The sequence below is a fragment of the Lithobates pipiens genome, unplaced genomic scaffold (assembly GCF_037356315.1).
Source record: "Lithobates pipiens isolate NorthernLeopardFrog02 unplaced genomic scaffold, aLitPip1_a1.2 Scaffold_1, whole genome shotgun sequence".
Taxonomy (NCBI): Eukaryota; Metazoa; Chordata; class Amphibia; order Anura; family Ranidae; genus Lithobates; species Lithobates pipiens.
In genome coordinates, this window is record NW_027507685.1 from 222,349,457 (window position 1) to 222,365,842 (window position 16,386).

At 46.9% G+C, this 16,386-nt stretch overlaps 1 protein-coding gene across 1 annotated transcript in view; it reads left to right on the forward strand.

The window, feature by feature from the left end:
• The first annotated feature begins 5,036 nt into the window (after positions 1 to 5,036).
• Positions 5,037 to 16,386, forward strand: part of LOC143983512 (N-acetyllactosaminide alpha-1,3-galactosyltransferase-like) — a 132,099-nt gene continuing 120,749 nt past the window's right edge. The window contains exon 1 of the mRNA XM_077483285.1: positions 5,037 to 5,457. The gene's annotated coding sequence lies outside the window, so the exon portion shown is untranslated. The remainder of the gene's footprint in view (positions 5,458 to 16,386) is intronic.

Sequence of the window (16,386 nt, forward strand, 5' to 3'; positions counted from 1 at the left end):
CTTGTAAAGTAAAAATACTGTGCGTTATGCCGCTTACACACGGGCGGACTGTATGGCGTACTTAGTCCGTCGAAACACATTTCAACGGACAGTCCGCTCGTGAGTGGGCTTCAGCTGACTTTTTCAGCGTGCAGTCTGGCGCACTAAGTATTTCGGATTTTTCGAAATTCTGTCCGTCATACTTTGGTTTCAGCGGACAATCCGCTCGTCAGTATGCTAGTTCGACGGACTAAGAATGGCGCATGCCCAGAAAGGATTTACACGGCGGAAGGGTGCTTTGCTGTGTATTGGACTTCCTATTTCTAGTCCCGTCGTACGTGCTGTACACGTCATCGCGCAAGCTTTCGACGGACTGTTTGTGTATCCATGTGTGGTCAAGTCCGTTCAGTCGAAAGTATGACGGACTGTCCGTCGGATTGTATGACGGACTAAGTATGCCATACAGTCCGCTCGTGTGTACGCGGCATTACTTGACCACATTCCAGGCATGGAAAAACTTCACTCCCGTCTCTAAGGGAAAGCAGAGCCACTTCTCTGCTGTAGCTCCTCCTTTCTGCAAACAGACTTTCTCTGGTTGCTATGGGAAACGGTGCTCTTCTAGCTGCAATTTGTTGGCTCTCCAAAACATGTAGATTTCTCTCTACACAAAGCGGTGTTGCTTTAAACTTGCCACAATCCTCTTGTCTTGCGGTCCACAGACCTGACATCACAGGCGTTTCTATGGGTAACCACACTCCTCTCAAACTTCTGGTAAGCCTGTTGCTCACTTCCCAAACACAGATACAGACCTTTGCTTTTCTAGGTGACTTTTTACTAATGCCTGGGACCAAGGGCACTTGGAAACTGCATGTTCCCACTCACCGCATCACAAACAGCGCTCTAAATGTCTTGTCCAGGCTTCCCACACTGAATCCTCTTGCAAGCTTAGAATTCTGTATCTCCATAACTGCACCAGCATTGCTAGCGGCAACAGCCACCATCTGTGCACTCATTGCACCAGTTTTGCCAGGGACAACCACAGCCCTCTGTCTCCTTAGTAAACTCTGTTCAGGCATGTATGGGGCGCGATCAGGCGGTAACAACCCCTCCAGCCACAGAGCTCTGTCTCATTAGTAAACTCTGTTTAGGCATGTATGGGGCACGATCAGGCGGTAACAACCCCTCCAGCCACAGAGCTCTGTCTCATTAGTAAACTATGTTTAGGCATGTATGGGGCGCGATTAAGAGGTAACAACCCCTCCAACCACAGACCTATGTCTTTCATCTCAGCAAAAATTGCTTTGTTTTTTGGCTTTGGCCGCCCCATCTCTGTAATCAGGCACAGTTCCTTTTAACATAGGAAAATCTGGCTGTTGTTAGGCAAATATGTGGAACTCTTCCAACCCTGCCCAAAGCAATACCTCCACCCAGGGTAGGGTTGCCACATTTTCATCAAACCAAACACAGATGCTTAAGTAGCGCACACCAATTTTTTAAACTTTTTTTTGTAGTAAATGTATTACCTCTGTACAAAGCAATGCATAGCAATTTTGTTATGTAGTATACACTGTACATATATTTTTGTGATTAAATTAATTTCTAATCATATGGAATTAATCACAAGAGTCCCCCTTTACATCAGAGTCAACAGTGTTCCCCTTTAGATCTGAATCCGTAGAGTTCCCCTTTACATCTGAATGCACAGGGTTTGTTTCCCTTTACATCTGATTCTGCAGTTTCCCTTTACATCTGCAGGAGAAGAGTGCAGAGGGAAAGATGGAGGCAGTATGTACAGGAGAGGAGTACGGAAGGTATGATTGGGGCAGTATGTACAGGAGAGGAGTGTGGAAGGTATGATGGGGGCAGTATGTACAGGAGAGGAGTGCGGAAGGTATGACGGGGCAGTATGTACAGAAGAGGAGTACGGAAGGTATGATGGGGGCAGTATGTACAGGAGAGGAGTGCGGAAGGTATGATGGGGGCAGTATGTACAGGAGAGGAGTGCGGAAGGTATGACGGGGGCAGTATGTACAGGAGAGGAGTGCGGAAGGTATGAAGGGGGCAGAATATACAGTACAGGAGTGCAGAAGGTAGGAAGGGGCAGAATATACAGTAGAGGAGTGCAGAAGGTATGAAGGGGCAGAATATACAGTAGAGGAGCGTGGAGGGTATAATATAGGCAATTTGTACAGGAGAGGAGTTTGGAGGGTATGATGGGGTATGTACAAGAGAGGAGTACGGAAGGTATGGCAGTGGGCAGTATGTACAGGAGAGGAGTACGGAGGGTATGATGGGAGCAGAATGTACAGGAGAGAAGTGTGGAGGGTATAATGGGGGCAGTATATACAGGAGAGGAGTGCGGAGGGTATAATGGAGGCAGTATGTACAGGAAAGGAGTGTGGAGGGTATGATGGAGGCAGCATCTATAGGAGAGGAGTGCCGAGGGTATGAAGGGGGCAGTATGTATGGGGAGGAGTGCGGAGGGTATGATGGGGGCAGTATGTATGAGAGAGGAGTGTGGAGTTTATGATGGGGGCAATATGTACAGGAGAGGAATGCGTAGGGTATGATTGGGGCAGTATGTATGGGAGAGGAGTGTGAAGGGTATGATGGGGCAGTGTGCATGGGAGAGGAGTATGGAGGGTATTATGGGGGCAGTATGTACTGGAGAGGAGTGCGGAAGGTATGACAGTGAACAGTATGTATAGGAGAGGAGTATGGAAGGTATGAGGGGGGCAGAATGTACAGGAGAGAGTGCATGATGGGGGCAGCGTGTACAGGAGAGGAGTGCGGAGGGTATGAAGGTGGCAGAATGTACAGGAGAGGAGTGTGGAGGGTATGATGGAGGCAGTATGTACAGGAGAGGAGTGCAGAAGGTATGATGGGGGCAGTATGCATAGAAGAGGAGTGCGGAAGGTATGATGGAGGTAGTATGTACAGGAGAGGAATGTGGAGGATATGAAGAGGGCAGTATGTACAAGAGAGGAGTGTGGAGGGTATAATATAGGCAGTATGTACAGGAGAGGAGTGTGGCGGGTATGATGGGGTATGTACAGGAGAGGAGTGCGGAAGGTATGATGGAGGTAGTATGTACAGGAGAGGAGTGCGGAAGGTAAGAAAGTGGGCAGTATGTACAGGAGAGGAGTGTGGAGGATATGAAGAGGGCAGTATGTGCAAGAGAGGGTATAATATAGGCAGTATGTACAGGAGAGGAGTGTGGCGGGTATGATGGGGTATGTACAGGAGAGGAGTGCGGAAGGTATGATGGAGGTAGTATGTACAGGAGAGGAGTGTGGAAGGTATGACAGTGGGTGGGCAGTATGTATAGCAGAGGAATATGGAGGGTATGATGGGGGTAGTATGTACAGGAGAAAAGTGTGGAGGTTATAATGGAGGCAGTATGTACAGGAGAAGAGTGCGGAGGGTATGATGGGGCAGAATGTACAGGACAGGAGTGCATTATGGGGGCAGTATGTACAGGAGAGGAGTGTGTAAGGTTGGATGGAGGCAGTATGTACAGTAGAGGAGTGCGAAAGGTATGACAGTGGGCAGTATGTACAGAAGAGGAGTGCGTAGAGTATAATTGGGGCAGAATGTACAGGACAGGAGTGCATGATGGGGGCAGTATGTACAGGAGAGGAGTGCATGATGGAGGCAGCATGTACAGGAGAGGATTGCGGAGGGTATGATGGGGACAGTATGTACAGGATAGGAGTGCGGAGGGTATAATGGGGGCAGTATGTAAAGGAGAGGAGTGCGGAGGATATGATGAGGGCAGAATGTACAGGATACGAGTGCATGATGGGGGCAGTATGTACAGGAGAAGAGTGCATGATAGAGGCAGCATGTGCAGGAGAGGAGTGCGGAGGGTATGATGGGGACATTATGTACAGGATAGGAGTGCGGAGGGTATAATGGGGACAGTATGTACAGGATAGGAGTGCAGAGGGTATAATGGGGGCAGTATGTACAGGAGAGGCATGCGGAGGGTATGATGGGGACAGTATGTACAGGAGAGGAGTGCGAAGGGTATGATGGAGGCAGTATGTACAGGAGAGGATTGTTGAAGGTATGACAGTGGTCAGTATGCACAGAAGAGGTGTGCAGAGGGTATGATGGGGGCAGTAGGTACAGGAGAGGAGTGCAGAGGGTACGATGGGGTCAGTATGTACGGGAGAGGAGTGCGAAGGGTATGATTGGGGCAGAATGTACAGGAGTGCATGATGGAGGCAGTATATACAGGAGAGGAGTGCAGAGGGTATGATGGGAACCGTATGTACAGGAGAGGAGTGCAGAGGGTATAATGGGGGCAGTATGTACAGGAGAGGAGTGCGGGCGGAGGGTATGATGGGAGCAGTATGTAAAAGTGAAAAACAAATACTCCTAAACTTTGCAGCTTTCCTTCCTAGGAGACTTGTCTCAGAAAAAAAACCTCAGCTTACCTCCTCCCTGCATGTAGTGTGAGCAGCAGCCAGCCTGACAGGAGTACAGTGATCTTCACCTCCCGATTCTCTCAGCACACTGCACTGGGGATTGGAGGGGGGAGAGAGAGAAAGGAGCTTTGGAGCACATAGCAGCTGCTGTTGTCACACAGTGACAGGTGTGCTGATGCCACACCCTCGAATGGTCTGTCCCTGTTCTGAATCATGTGCCCGAGTTACAGGCAGTACAAAACCCAGGCACATGATTTGAGACCCTACTGTCTGGGTGAATCCCAAACAGGTAGCAACCCTAACCCAGGGTCGGTACAAGGCAGGGGCGGAAGGGACGGATGCCCTGGGTGGTACAATTTGGTGGGGGGGGGGGGGGCGCAGGTGAAGTGCAGCAGTATGCTTCACAACTGTGTGTGTGACTGTATACCATAGCCGCGAGCGCCGCTAATCAGGGTGGATCCATCATCCTAGGCAGGTGCCACGAGCAAAGGCAGAGGGAGAGGGGTGCCGAAGCCCAGTTGCCATGGACCCCCCTCCTGCATGCTCTCCCCGCTGGGAAATGATTGGAGCAGTGAGCAGGTGCGAGGAGGAGAAACTGTGCTGCACCCTCCCCCCCTCGAGCCGCCACTGTACAGGAGAGGGCTCGCTGTTTCCTGCCCATTCCCCCTCTCTCCTTTGGTCAGCAGCGGGGAGAGTGGCTGTCCCTTTGTGTAGACAGAGCAGCTGTGGAATTGTCTTTCCCCCCTTCATATGCTGTTTTACTCGGGAGCGGGAAGCGGGAAGTGGTGCCCTTTCCTTCCTATTGGGTAGAAGAAGAAAAAAAGAAGCACAAAGGAGGATCATGGGACAGGTAGTCTTGAGGACTGGCCCATTGCGATCCTAAGAGGGAAACTGCGGCCCCCCCAGCATGCCCAACTGAAGGAGAGGGAGAGAGGCAGGCTGTGGATGGCAAGTGACACGTGGGATCTGGCAGCAGGTGATGATGGCACGTGGCATCTGGCAGCAGGTGACAGTGGCAAGTGGCATCTGGCAGCAGGTGATGGTGGTAAGTGATATGTGGCATCTGACAGCAGGTGACAGTGGCAAGTGACATGTGGCATCTGGCAGCAGATGATGTTGGCAAGCGACACGTGGCATCTGGCAGCAGGTGACGGTGGTGAGATGTGGCATCTGGCAGCAGGTGACGGTGGTAAGTGGCATCTGGCCGCAGGTGACGGTGGCAAGTGACACATGGCATTTGGCAGCAGGTGATGGGGGCAAGTGACATATGGCATCTGGCAGCAGGTGACGGTGGCAAGTGGCATCTGGCAGCAGGTGACACAGGGCATCTAGCAGCAGATGATCTTGGCAAGTGACGTGTGGCATCTGGCAGCAGGTGACAGTGGCAAGTGACACAGGGCATCTGGCAGCAGGTGACAGTGGTAAGTGACATGTGGCATCTGGCAGCAGGTGATGGTGGTAAGTGTCATGTAGCATATGATAGAAGGTGACATTGACAAGTTACACGTGGCATCTGGCAGCAGGGGATAGTGGCAAATGACACATGGCATCTGGCAGCAGGTGATGGTGGCAAGTGACACATGGCATCTGGTAGGAGGTGACGTTGGCAAGTGAAACATGGCATCTGGTAGGAGGTGACGGGTGGTGACATGTGGTATCTGGCAGCAGGTGACATTGGCAAGTCACTTGTGGCATCTGGCAGCAGGTGACAGTGGAAAGTTACACGTGGCATCTAGCAGCAGGTGATGGTGGTGACACGTGGCATCTGGCAGCAGGTGACGGTGGCAAGTGACACGTGGCATCTGGTAGGAGGTGATGGGTAGTGACATGTGGCAGCAGGTGACAGTGGGAAGTTACACGTGGCATCTTGCAGCAGGTGATGGTGGTGACATGTGGTATCTAGCAGCAGGTGACGGTGGCAAGTGACACATGGTATCTGGTAGGAGGTGATGGGTAGTGACATGTGGCATCTGGCAGCAAGTGACGGTGGCAAGTGACACGTGGTATCTGGCAGCAGGTGGCGGTGGAAAGTTACATGTTGCATCTGGCAACAGGTGAAGGTGGCAAGTGACACATGGCATTTGGCAGCAGGTGATGGTGGCAAGTGACACATGACATCTGGCAGCAGGTGACAGTAGCAAGTGACATTAAAATAAGTAAAATAAGAGAAGGGTGACTAATGCGCATAACCTCACTAAGCAAGTAATAGGAAGAAGCTGCCAACATAAAAGTGGTCTCACACAATAAATAAAGTAGATATATGATATGTGGTGCTTCCTACCCTACAAAGAATAAAGACATACTAAAATACTAAAATAATATAATAATAATTCCCAATTCAGCAATCTTCTAAAGTGCATTGAATGTGCAAAAATCCACAGTAATAATCAAAAATACCATGAATTTGTGCACATTCATTGCACTTTTGAAGATTGCTGATTTGGGAATTATTGATATATTATTTTTGTATTTTAGTATTTCTTTATTCTTTGTAGAGTAGGTAGTGTCACATATCATATATCTAGTAGCAAGTGACATGTTGCATCTGGTAAAAGGGAACGGTGGCAAGTTACACGTGGCATCTGGCAGCAGGTGATGGTGGCAAGTGAATATGTATAGAGACAGGAGGCTTGATTAACCATGTAAACACAATATACCAAGTATTGTAATGACTGAAATTCAGCCCCTGGAAAAACTATAACAGGTATCTGAAATAGAGGGGGACAGAAAAGGATAGGGGCTAACCGGATGACAGTAAACACTAATAAAACGCCAGGTAAATTTGTGTCGGTCTAACCCATCACAGTAAGGTGGAGTATCCAGCAGGTGCTGAGTTCAGGGTAGATAACGCTGCATACACACGACTGGACTTTGGCAGCAAAGGTCCGACAGAACAAATCTGGACAATTCAATCTTGTGTGGGCTCCATCGGACCTTTGCTGTCCAAAAATCTGACTGACTTTAAAAATAGAACATGTTTCAAATTTTTTCGTCTGGAACTCCGACGGACCCAGTTCCTATCGAGAAATCTGTTTGTTTGTATGCTAGTCCGACAGAGAAAAACCAACGCTAGGGCAGCTATTGGCTACTGGCTATGAACTTCCTTATTCTAGTCAAAATCGTACGTCATCACATTCAAATCCGTCGGACTTTGGTGTGATTGTGTGTAGCCAAGTCCGTTCATTTGGAAAGTCCATCGGAACTCCGCCGAAAGTCCGTCGGGAAGACCGTAGGACCTAGTCCATGGAAAAGTCCGGTCGTGTGTACGTGGCATAACACCAAACCCCCTGGGGGCTCCAGCCAGCGGAGGAAAAAGGGAGGGGAATGGAAGGAAAGGGGTCAGAGTCCTGTAATGGCTATGTGTGGGAATGGTCCTGTGATATGGCCACTTAAAGCAAATTGATTGCCAAGACTGTTGAAAAATCCAGAGGGGAGACAAAGTCCATTAGTGCATACAAATTCCTATGCAGGGGTATACATATACATCCTGCATGAGATGAAACTTTCTGGATAAACACCCAATAAACAGTAGTTATTCAGCGGTGGGCATACAAAGTTGTGGTACTGGCACAGTACCAAAGTATTAGCAGAAGCAATACATTACCGCTCCCAGTGATTAATGATGCCGTCAGTCTATGAGGTGTATTTTTCTTGGGTGGTGCACCCTAATTCATTTATTCATCTCCCGGGAAAACAATGGACCATCGGGGAGGTATTGTGTAGAAGAGTGCTTTATTGCAGAGCCAAAAGGCTATTGCTTCCAAGCTAGTCCCACAGAAATCAAGTAAGGTCCACAGGGGGATATGTCGGATTGCCTCCGTCCATTCGCCGTGAACCGGCGGTCATAGCCATACCCTTGGTGCACAGGCTTAGGAGCACCACGGGGGATGTTAACGTAGAGTGGCGTTCAGGCAGAACTGTGAAAAAAAGTCAGATAGAATTGGCGCTATACCCTTAAATAAAATGTGTGTCAATGTGTGGAACCCTATTAATTAATAAAATTATTCCTAATCCGTGCAATTGGTTAAACAGTTATACATCCATACCAATAAAGGTTGTGAAACAATAAAAAAAAAAAAAAAAAGAAAAGAAAAAATTGGTAATATACACCTAGTGAAAAATACTGAAATAAATAAATAAATGCAATATTATTATCCTATAAACATAAAATGCCGACAAGTCCTTTGTAATATATTAAACAGTTCATAATCCAAATGGTGCCTGGTGCAAATATCCAAAGAAAATCCCCGGTGCGCTTTGGTGAAAATGAATTATATTGCGCTCACCAGATCTTTACCCCTACTGGGGGAAAACTGCCTTCACAGTGTATAGCCCCTGTGTTGCTCTCTGGCATCTCCCTGGGAATTTGATTATTCATCCATCCACAGTTTAGAAAAAAGAGAGAAAAAGAACTGCGCAATCCCTAATGTTTGATATTAAGGTGTGAATATCTTTTCACTGTAGCGCAGATCTCTTTTCTTTCTTTTTTCTAGTTTGCCATCCACAGTTTAGATTCTCATTTAAACGTTGCATGTAAAAAGGAGGAGAATCCATAGTGTAGTATGTCTTTAAAGAGGAAGTAAACCCTTCCAAACAACTTGGACCTATAGGTAAGCCTAGATTAAGGCTTACCTGTAGGTCCAAGCAATATCTCCTAAACCTATATGGTTTAGGAGATATTTGCCCGAAAATGGGCACCGCTGTCTACGGCGCATGCGCCGTAGACAGCGGCGCGCAGGCGCACTAAATGCGGCAAATCCAAGAATGGATTTGCCTAATTTGTCGACTCCCGTGCGCATGCACGGGAGTGACGTCATCGCGGCTTCGCCGTATGGCAGCGGCGGAGCTGCGAGACGCGACTCCCGTGCGCATGCGCGGGAGTGACGTCATCGCGGCTGCGCCGCTGTGATTCGTCGGAGCTGCGAGACGCCACCAGCAACATGGATGCGGCGGACTACAGGGGACAGCGGCGACTTCGCTGGCTCCTGTGTCAGGTAAGTGACACATAATGAGCTACTATGCGATGCATAGTAGTCCATTATGCTTTACCTTTGCAGGGAAAAAAAGAGGAAGTAAACCCATCAGGGTTTACTTCCTCTTTAACCACTTCAGCTCCGGACCAATAAACACCTTAAGGACCAGAGGTCTTTTTGCAATTTCGCACTGCGCTGCTTTAACTGGTAATTGCGCGGTCATGCAATATTGCACCCAAACGAAATTTGTGCCCTTTTCTTCCCACAAATAGAGCTTTCTTTTGATGGTATTTGATTGCCTCTGCGATTTTTTTTTTTGCGATATAAATGGAAAAAGAGCGAAAATTTTGAAAAAAAAAGATATTTTCTTCTTTTTGTTATAAGAAAAATCGAATAAACTAAATTTTAGTCATACATTGAGGGCAAAATTTATTCAGCCACATGTCTTTAGTAAAAAAAATGTCAATAAGCGTATATTTTTTGGTTTGCGCAAAAGTTATAGCGTCTACAAACTAGAGTACATTTTCTGGAATTTACACAGCTTTTAATTTATGACTGCCGATCTCATTTCTTGAGGTGCTAAAATGGCAGGGCAGTACAAATCCCCCCCAAATGACCCCATTTTGGAAAGTAGACACCCCAAGGAAATTGCTGATGGGTATGTTGAGCCCATTGAATATTTATTTTTTTTGTCCTAAGGGATTGAATAATGACAAAAAAAAAAATTTTTTTTACAAAAAGTTGTCACTAAATGATATATTGCTCACACATGCCATGGTTATATGTGGAATTGCACCCCAAAATATATTCCACTACTTCTCCCGAGTATGGGGATACCACGTGTGTGGGACTTTTTGGGAGTCTAGTCGCGCACGGCACCCCGAAAACCAATCACCACCTTCAGGATTTCTAAGGGTGCAAATTTTTGATTTAACTCCTCACTACCTATCACAGTTTCGAAGGCCATAAAATGCCAAAATAGCACAAAACCCCCCAAAATGACCCCATTTTGGAAAGTAGACACCCCAAGCTATTTACTGAGAGGCATGTTGAGTCCATGGAATATTTTATATTTTGCCACAAGTTGTGGGAATATTACAAACTTTTTTTTTTTTGCACCAAGTTGTCACTAAATGATATATTGCTCACACATGCTATGGGCATATGTGAAATGACACCCCAAAATACATTCTGCTGCTTCTCCCGAGTACGGGGATACCACATGTGTGGGACTTTTTGGGAGTCTAGTCGCGCACGGCACCCCGAAAACCAATCACCACCTTCAGGATTTCTAAGGGTGCAAATTTTTGATTTAACTCCTCACTACCTATCACAGTTTCGAAGGCCATAAAATGCCAAAATAGCACAAAACCCCCCCAAATTACCCCATTTTGGAAAGTAGACACCCCAAGCAATTTACTGAGAGGCATGTTGAGTCCATGGAATATTTTATATTTTGCCAAAAGTTGCGGGAATATTACAAACTTTTTTTTTTTTTGCACAAAGTTGTCACTAAATGATATATTGCTCACACATGCTATGGGCAGAAGTCAAATTACACCCCAAAATAAATTCTGCTGCTTCTCCCGAGTACGGGGATACCACATGTGGGGGACTTTTTGGGAGCCTAGCCACGTACGGGACCCCGAAAACCAAGCACTGCCTTCCGGATTTGAATATAAAATGCTATAAAAAACAAACTAACCAGAGTCACCCGTAACACTTATACGGTGATCAGTGGTGAAAGGGTTAACTAGGGGCAATCAGGGGGTTCAAATTTTTATTAGGTAGTATATGGGGGTCCCTGGCGCTATATAAAAACCTGACGGGGAACCTAAATAACTAACTGGCTAACCAGCGTCACCAGTGACACTTATACTGTGATCGCTGGTGAAAGGGGGTGAAAGGGTTAACTAGCAGCAATCAGGGGGTTAAAACCATTATTGGGTAGTATATCGGGGTACCTAGCGCTATAAAAAACTGGCAGTGAACCTAAAAAAATAACTAGCTACCTAGCGACACTAGCGACACTGATGCAGCGTTCAGAAAAATTATCGCTTAGTGACACTGGCAAAAGGGGGTGAAAGGGTTAACTAGCGGAAATCAGGGGGTTAAAACCATTATTGGGTAGTATATCGGGGTACCTAGCGCTATAAAAACCTGGCGGTGAACCTAAAAAAATAACTAGCTACCTAGCGACTGTAGCGACACTAATGCAGCGATCAGAAAAACGATCGCTTAGTGACACTGGCAAAAGGGGGTGAAAGGGTTAACTAGCGGCAATCAGGGGGTTAAAAACATTATTGGGTAGTATATCGGGGTACCTAGCGATATAAAAACCTGGCGGTGAACCTAAAAAAATAACTAGCTACCTAGCGACACATGCAGCGATCAGAAAAATGATCGCTTAGTGACACTGGCAAAAGGGGGTGAAAGGGTTAACTAGCGGCAATCAAGGGGTTAAAACCATTATTGGGTAGTATATCGGGGTACCTAGCGCTATAAAAACCTGGCGGTGAACCTAAAAAAATAACTAGCTACCAACGACTGTAGCGACACTAATGCAGCGATCAGAAAAACGATCGCTTAGTGACACTGGCAAAAGGGGGTGAAAGGGTTAACTAGCGGCAATCTGGGGGTTAAAACCATTATTGGGTAGTATATCGGGGTACCTAGCGATATAAAAACCTGGCGGTGAACCTAAAAAAATAACTAGCTACCTAGCGACACATGCAGCGATCAGAAAAATGATCGCTTAGTGACACTGGCAAAAGGGGATGAAAGGGTTAACTCTAGGGGCAATCAGGGGGTTAAATCTTTATTGGGGGGTGATAGGGGGCTACCCTGGACCTAACACTAACTGTCCTGACAGTTTTTACTGTCACAACTGACACTGAATGCATTGATCAGTAAAGAAATGATCAATGCAATCAGTGACACTGTGACTGGGGGGGGAGGGGGATCGGGGGGCGATCGGGGGGGGTTTGTGTGCCTGTGTGTACCTACATGTCAGTGTAGTGTTGGTGCACACTTACTTTTACTCTTCTCCTCGTAGTCCGGTCAAAAAGACCGCCCCGAGGAGAATGACATCACTTCCTCCTTCCTGTGTAAACAATACACAGGGGAGGAAGCTTCTCATTGGCCAGGAGCGATCCAGAGGGGGTGGCCGAAAACCAACGGCCATCCCCTCATCACGGAGCGCTCCTGGACCGAATCGGACCGCCGTAAACAGCGGGAGGGGGTCCGATCGGACCCCCCACCCGCTGGAAGGCAATCACGTAGATGTACGTGATTGTGCCTGCCTGTGCCATTGTGCTGACGTACAATGGCAATACGGCGGTCCTTAAGTGGTTAAGAAAGGTTTATTGAAAACAGAAAACTACTCACATCTTATCAGAGCAAGATTCACTATAAGAAATCCTCACACCACCAGCTGCTGTGGTGTATTCAAAAGAGGTCACTTCTCTATAGCCACGCCTACCGGTTTCGTCGTGCTGACGTCATCAAACTTCAGGCAGAAGAAACATCAACACATTTCACAAAAACAATGTGTAGCTTCATCTGGACGTGTTAGCCCCTATCTTTTCTGTCCCCCTCTGTTTGGGATGTTGGCAAGTGACATGTTGCATATTAATGCATAGAATGCATTAAGATAAAAAATCTGCCTTTGCAACTTCTTTAACCACTTCAATACCCGGCCATAGTTAAATGATGGCCACAGGTGGGATCTCCCATCCTGGGTGGACGTCATATAACGGCCTCGGTATTGGGCCGCAGCGTGGTGATCGTGGATGAGCTGTGTTCCTCGGACACAGACCATCCCCGATCTGTGGGATTTTCCTCCCCATCGACCCCCCCCCGATACATGTGACCGGCCGTGTCCAATCACAGCCGATCACATGTACTGCGCTGTTACAGCGCTCGTGCACGTGCCTAGGGCGCATGCAGAGTGCCGATCGGGGATGTGGCTTGTCACCCTGACACAGCCCAACCCTGATCGCAGTAAAGAGCCATTGAAATTGGCTCGTTTACCACGTGACCAGCTGTGTCCAATCACAGCCGGTCACAGAATGTAAACAAAGCACGGTAATGAGATGTTACCGGGTTCTCCACCTCACACACGATCGGTAAGAGATTGCGGTAACATCTCGTTACCGCTCAGTGTACACACCAATCACACTGATTACCCCCCCAATAAAGAGGACCTGTCAACACCCATCAAAGTACCTGTCATCACCCATCACAGCCCATCTGAGTACCTGTCAGCCCATCTGAGTACCCGAATACCTGAGTACCTGTCCCACACCATCTGATTACCCGAGTACCTGAGTATCTGTCAGCCCATCTGTGTACCCAAGTACCTGTCCCAGTCCATCTGAGTACCCGAGTACCTGTCCCAGCCCATCTGAGAACCTGTCAGCCCATATAAGTACCCGAGTACCTGAGTACCTGTCAGCCCATCTGAGTACCCAAGTACCTGTCAGCCCATCTGAGTACCCGAGTACCTGTCACAGCCCATCTGAGTACCCGAGTACCTGTCACCGCCCATCTGAGTACCTGAGTACCTGTCACAATCCATCTGAGTATCTGAGTACCTGAGCACCTGTCAGCCCATCAGATTACCCGAGTACCTGTCCCAGCCCATCTGAGTACCCGAGTACCTGAGTACCTGTCCCAGCCCATCTGAGTACCTGAGTACCTGTCCCAGCCCATCTGAGTACCCGAGTACCTGTCACAGCCCATCTGAGTACCCGAGTACCTGTCACAGCCCATCTGAGTACCTGAGTACCTGTCACAATCCATCTGAGTATCTGAGTACCTGAGCACCTGTCAGCCCATCTGAGTACCCGAGTACCTGTCCCAGCCCATCTGAGTACCTGTCCCAGCCCATCTGAGTACCCGAGTACCTGAATACCTGTCACAGCCCACCTAAATACCTGTCCCAGCCCATCTGAGTACCCGAGTACCTGTCCCAGCCCATCTGAGTACCCGAGTACCTGTCACAGCCCAGCTGAGTACCAGAGTACCTGTCACAGTCCATCTGAGTACCCGAGTACCTGTCACAGCCCATCTGAGTACCCGAGTACCTGTCACAGTTCATCTGAGTACCCGAGTACCTGTCACGAGCCCGTCAGAGTATCCGAGTACCTGTCACCAGCCCTTCGGAGTACCCGAGTACCTGTCACCAGCCCATTGGAGTACCCGAGTACCTGTCACCAGCCCATCGGAGTACTCGAGTACCTGTCACCAGCCTGTCGGAGTACCCGAGTACCTGTCACCAGCCCGGCAGAGTAACAGAGTACCTGTCACCAGGCGTCAGAGTATCAGAGTACCTGTCACCAGCCCGTCAGAGTATCCGAGTACCTATTTGCAGCCCATGCCTCATAGAATACACATTGGGGTGTTTGCTTTCCAAAAATTGGGTCATTTTGTGGGTAATTCTATTGTCCTGGTGCTCCAGGACCTTCAAAAGTGTGATAGGTAGGGACGAAATGAGATGTGTCATTTATGCTCCTAGAACGCCTGAAGGTACCACTTCCATGTTGGACCTCTGTATGTGACCAGGCTGTGTAAAAGTCTCACACATGTGGTATCACAATACTCAGGAGGAGTAGCAGAATGTGTTTTGGGGTGTAATTTTTGCTATATAATTGCTATGTGTTAGAAATATCTTATAAATGGACAACTTTGTGTAAAAAAAAAAAAAGATTTTAATTTTCTTTCCACGTTTTCTGAAGACGTGTGTAAATAAATTAACCGCTCAAAAGACTCATAATGCTTCATAGAATATACTTTGGGGTGTTTGTTTTCCAAAATGGGGTCATTTTGTGGGTAATTTCATTGCCCTGGTGCTCCAGGGCCTTCACAAATGTAATAGGTCATTAGGAAATTAGAGGTGTCATTTATGCTCCTAGAACACCTGACGGCGCTCCCTGCATGTTGGGCCTTTGTATGTGGACACGCTGTGTAAAAGTCACACACATGTGGTATCACCATACTCAGGATGAGTAGCAGAATGTATTTTGGGGTGTAATTTTTGCTATGCACATAGTTTGAGTTAGAAATATCTTATAAACTGACCACTTTGTGTAAAAAAAAAAAATATGTTTTCATTTTCTTTCCACGTGTTCCGAAGACTTGTGGAAAAAAATGAACTGTTCAAAAGACTCATTATGCCTCATAGAATATACGTTGGGGTGTTTGCTTTCCAAAATGGGGTCATTTTGTGGGTGATTCTACTGTCCTGGTGCTCCAGGGCCTTCACAAATGTAATAGGTCGTTAGGAAATTAGAGGTGTCATTTATGCTCCTAGAACCCCTTACGGTGCTCCCTGCATTTTGGACTTCTCTGTGTGGCCAGCCTGTGTAAAAGTCCCACACATGTGATATCGCCATACTCGGGAAGAGTTATGGAATGTATTTTGGGGTATAATTGGAAGTATGCATATGCTGTGTATGAGAAATAACTTGTTATTATGACAATTTTGTAAAAAAAAAAAAACATTCTTCTTTTTCCCAAGAATTGTGGGAAAACATTACAACTTCAAAAAACTCACCATGCCTCTTACTAAATACCTTGGACTGTCTACTTTTCAAAAAGGGGTAATTTGGGGGGTATTTGTACTTTCCTGACATTTCAGAGGCTCAAGAAATGAGATAGGCCGTCAGTGCATCAGGTGTGATCAATTTTCTTCGAAATAATTTTTTTATTGAAAGGTTGAAACAATACAATTATCAACAATTATTAATGACCAAAAACAATGAGAATTGTACAAAGAATATAGTCAGCATTTTTACAGAAGAGATATGTGATCTCCTCCACCGTCGGTGTGATCAATTTTCAATGATTTGCACCATAGCTTGTAGACTCTATAACTTTCAAATAATAATAAAAAAAAAAATAATATCCACTAATTTGGTTTATTTTTACCAAAGAGGTGTAACCGTATAAATTTTGGCCCAAATTTATGAACAAAAATGACTTATTTGCAAAATTTTATC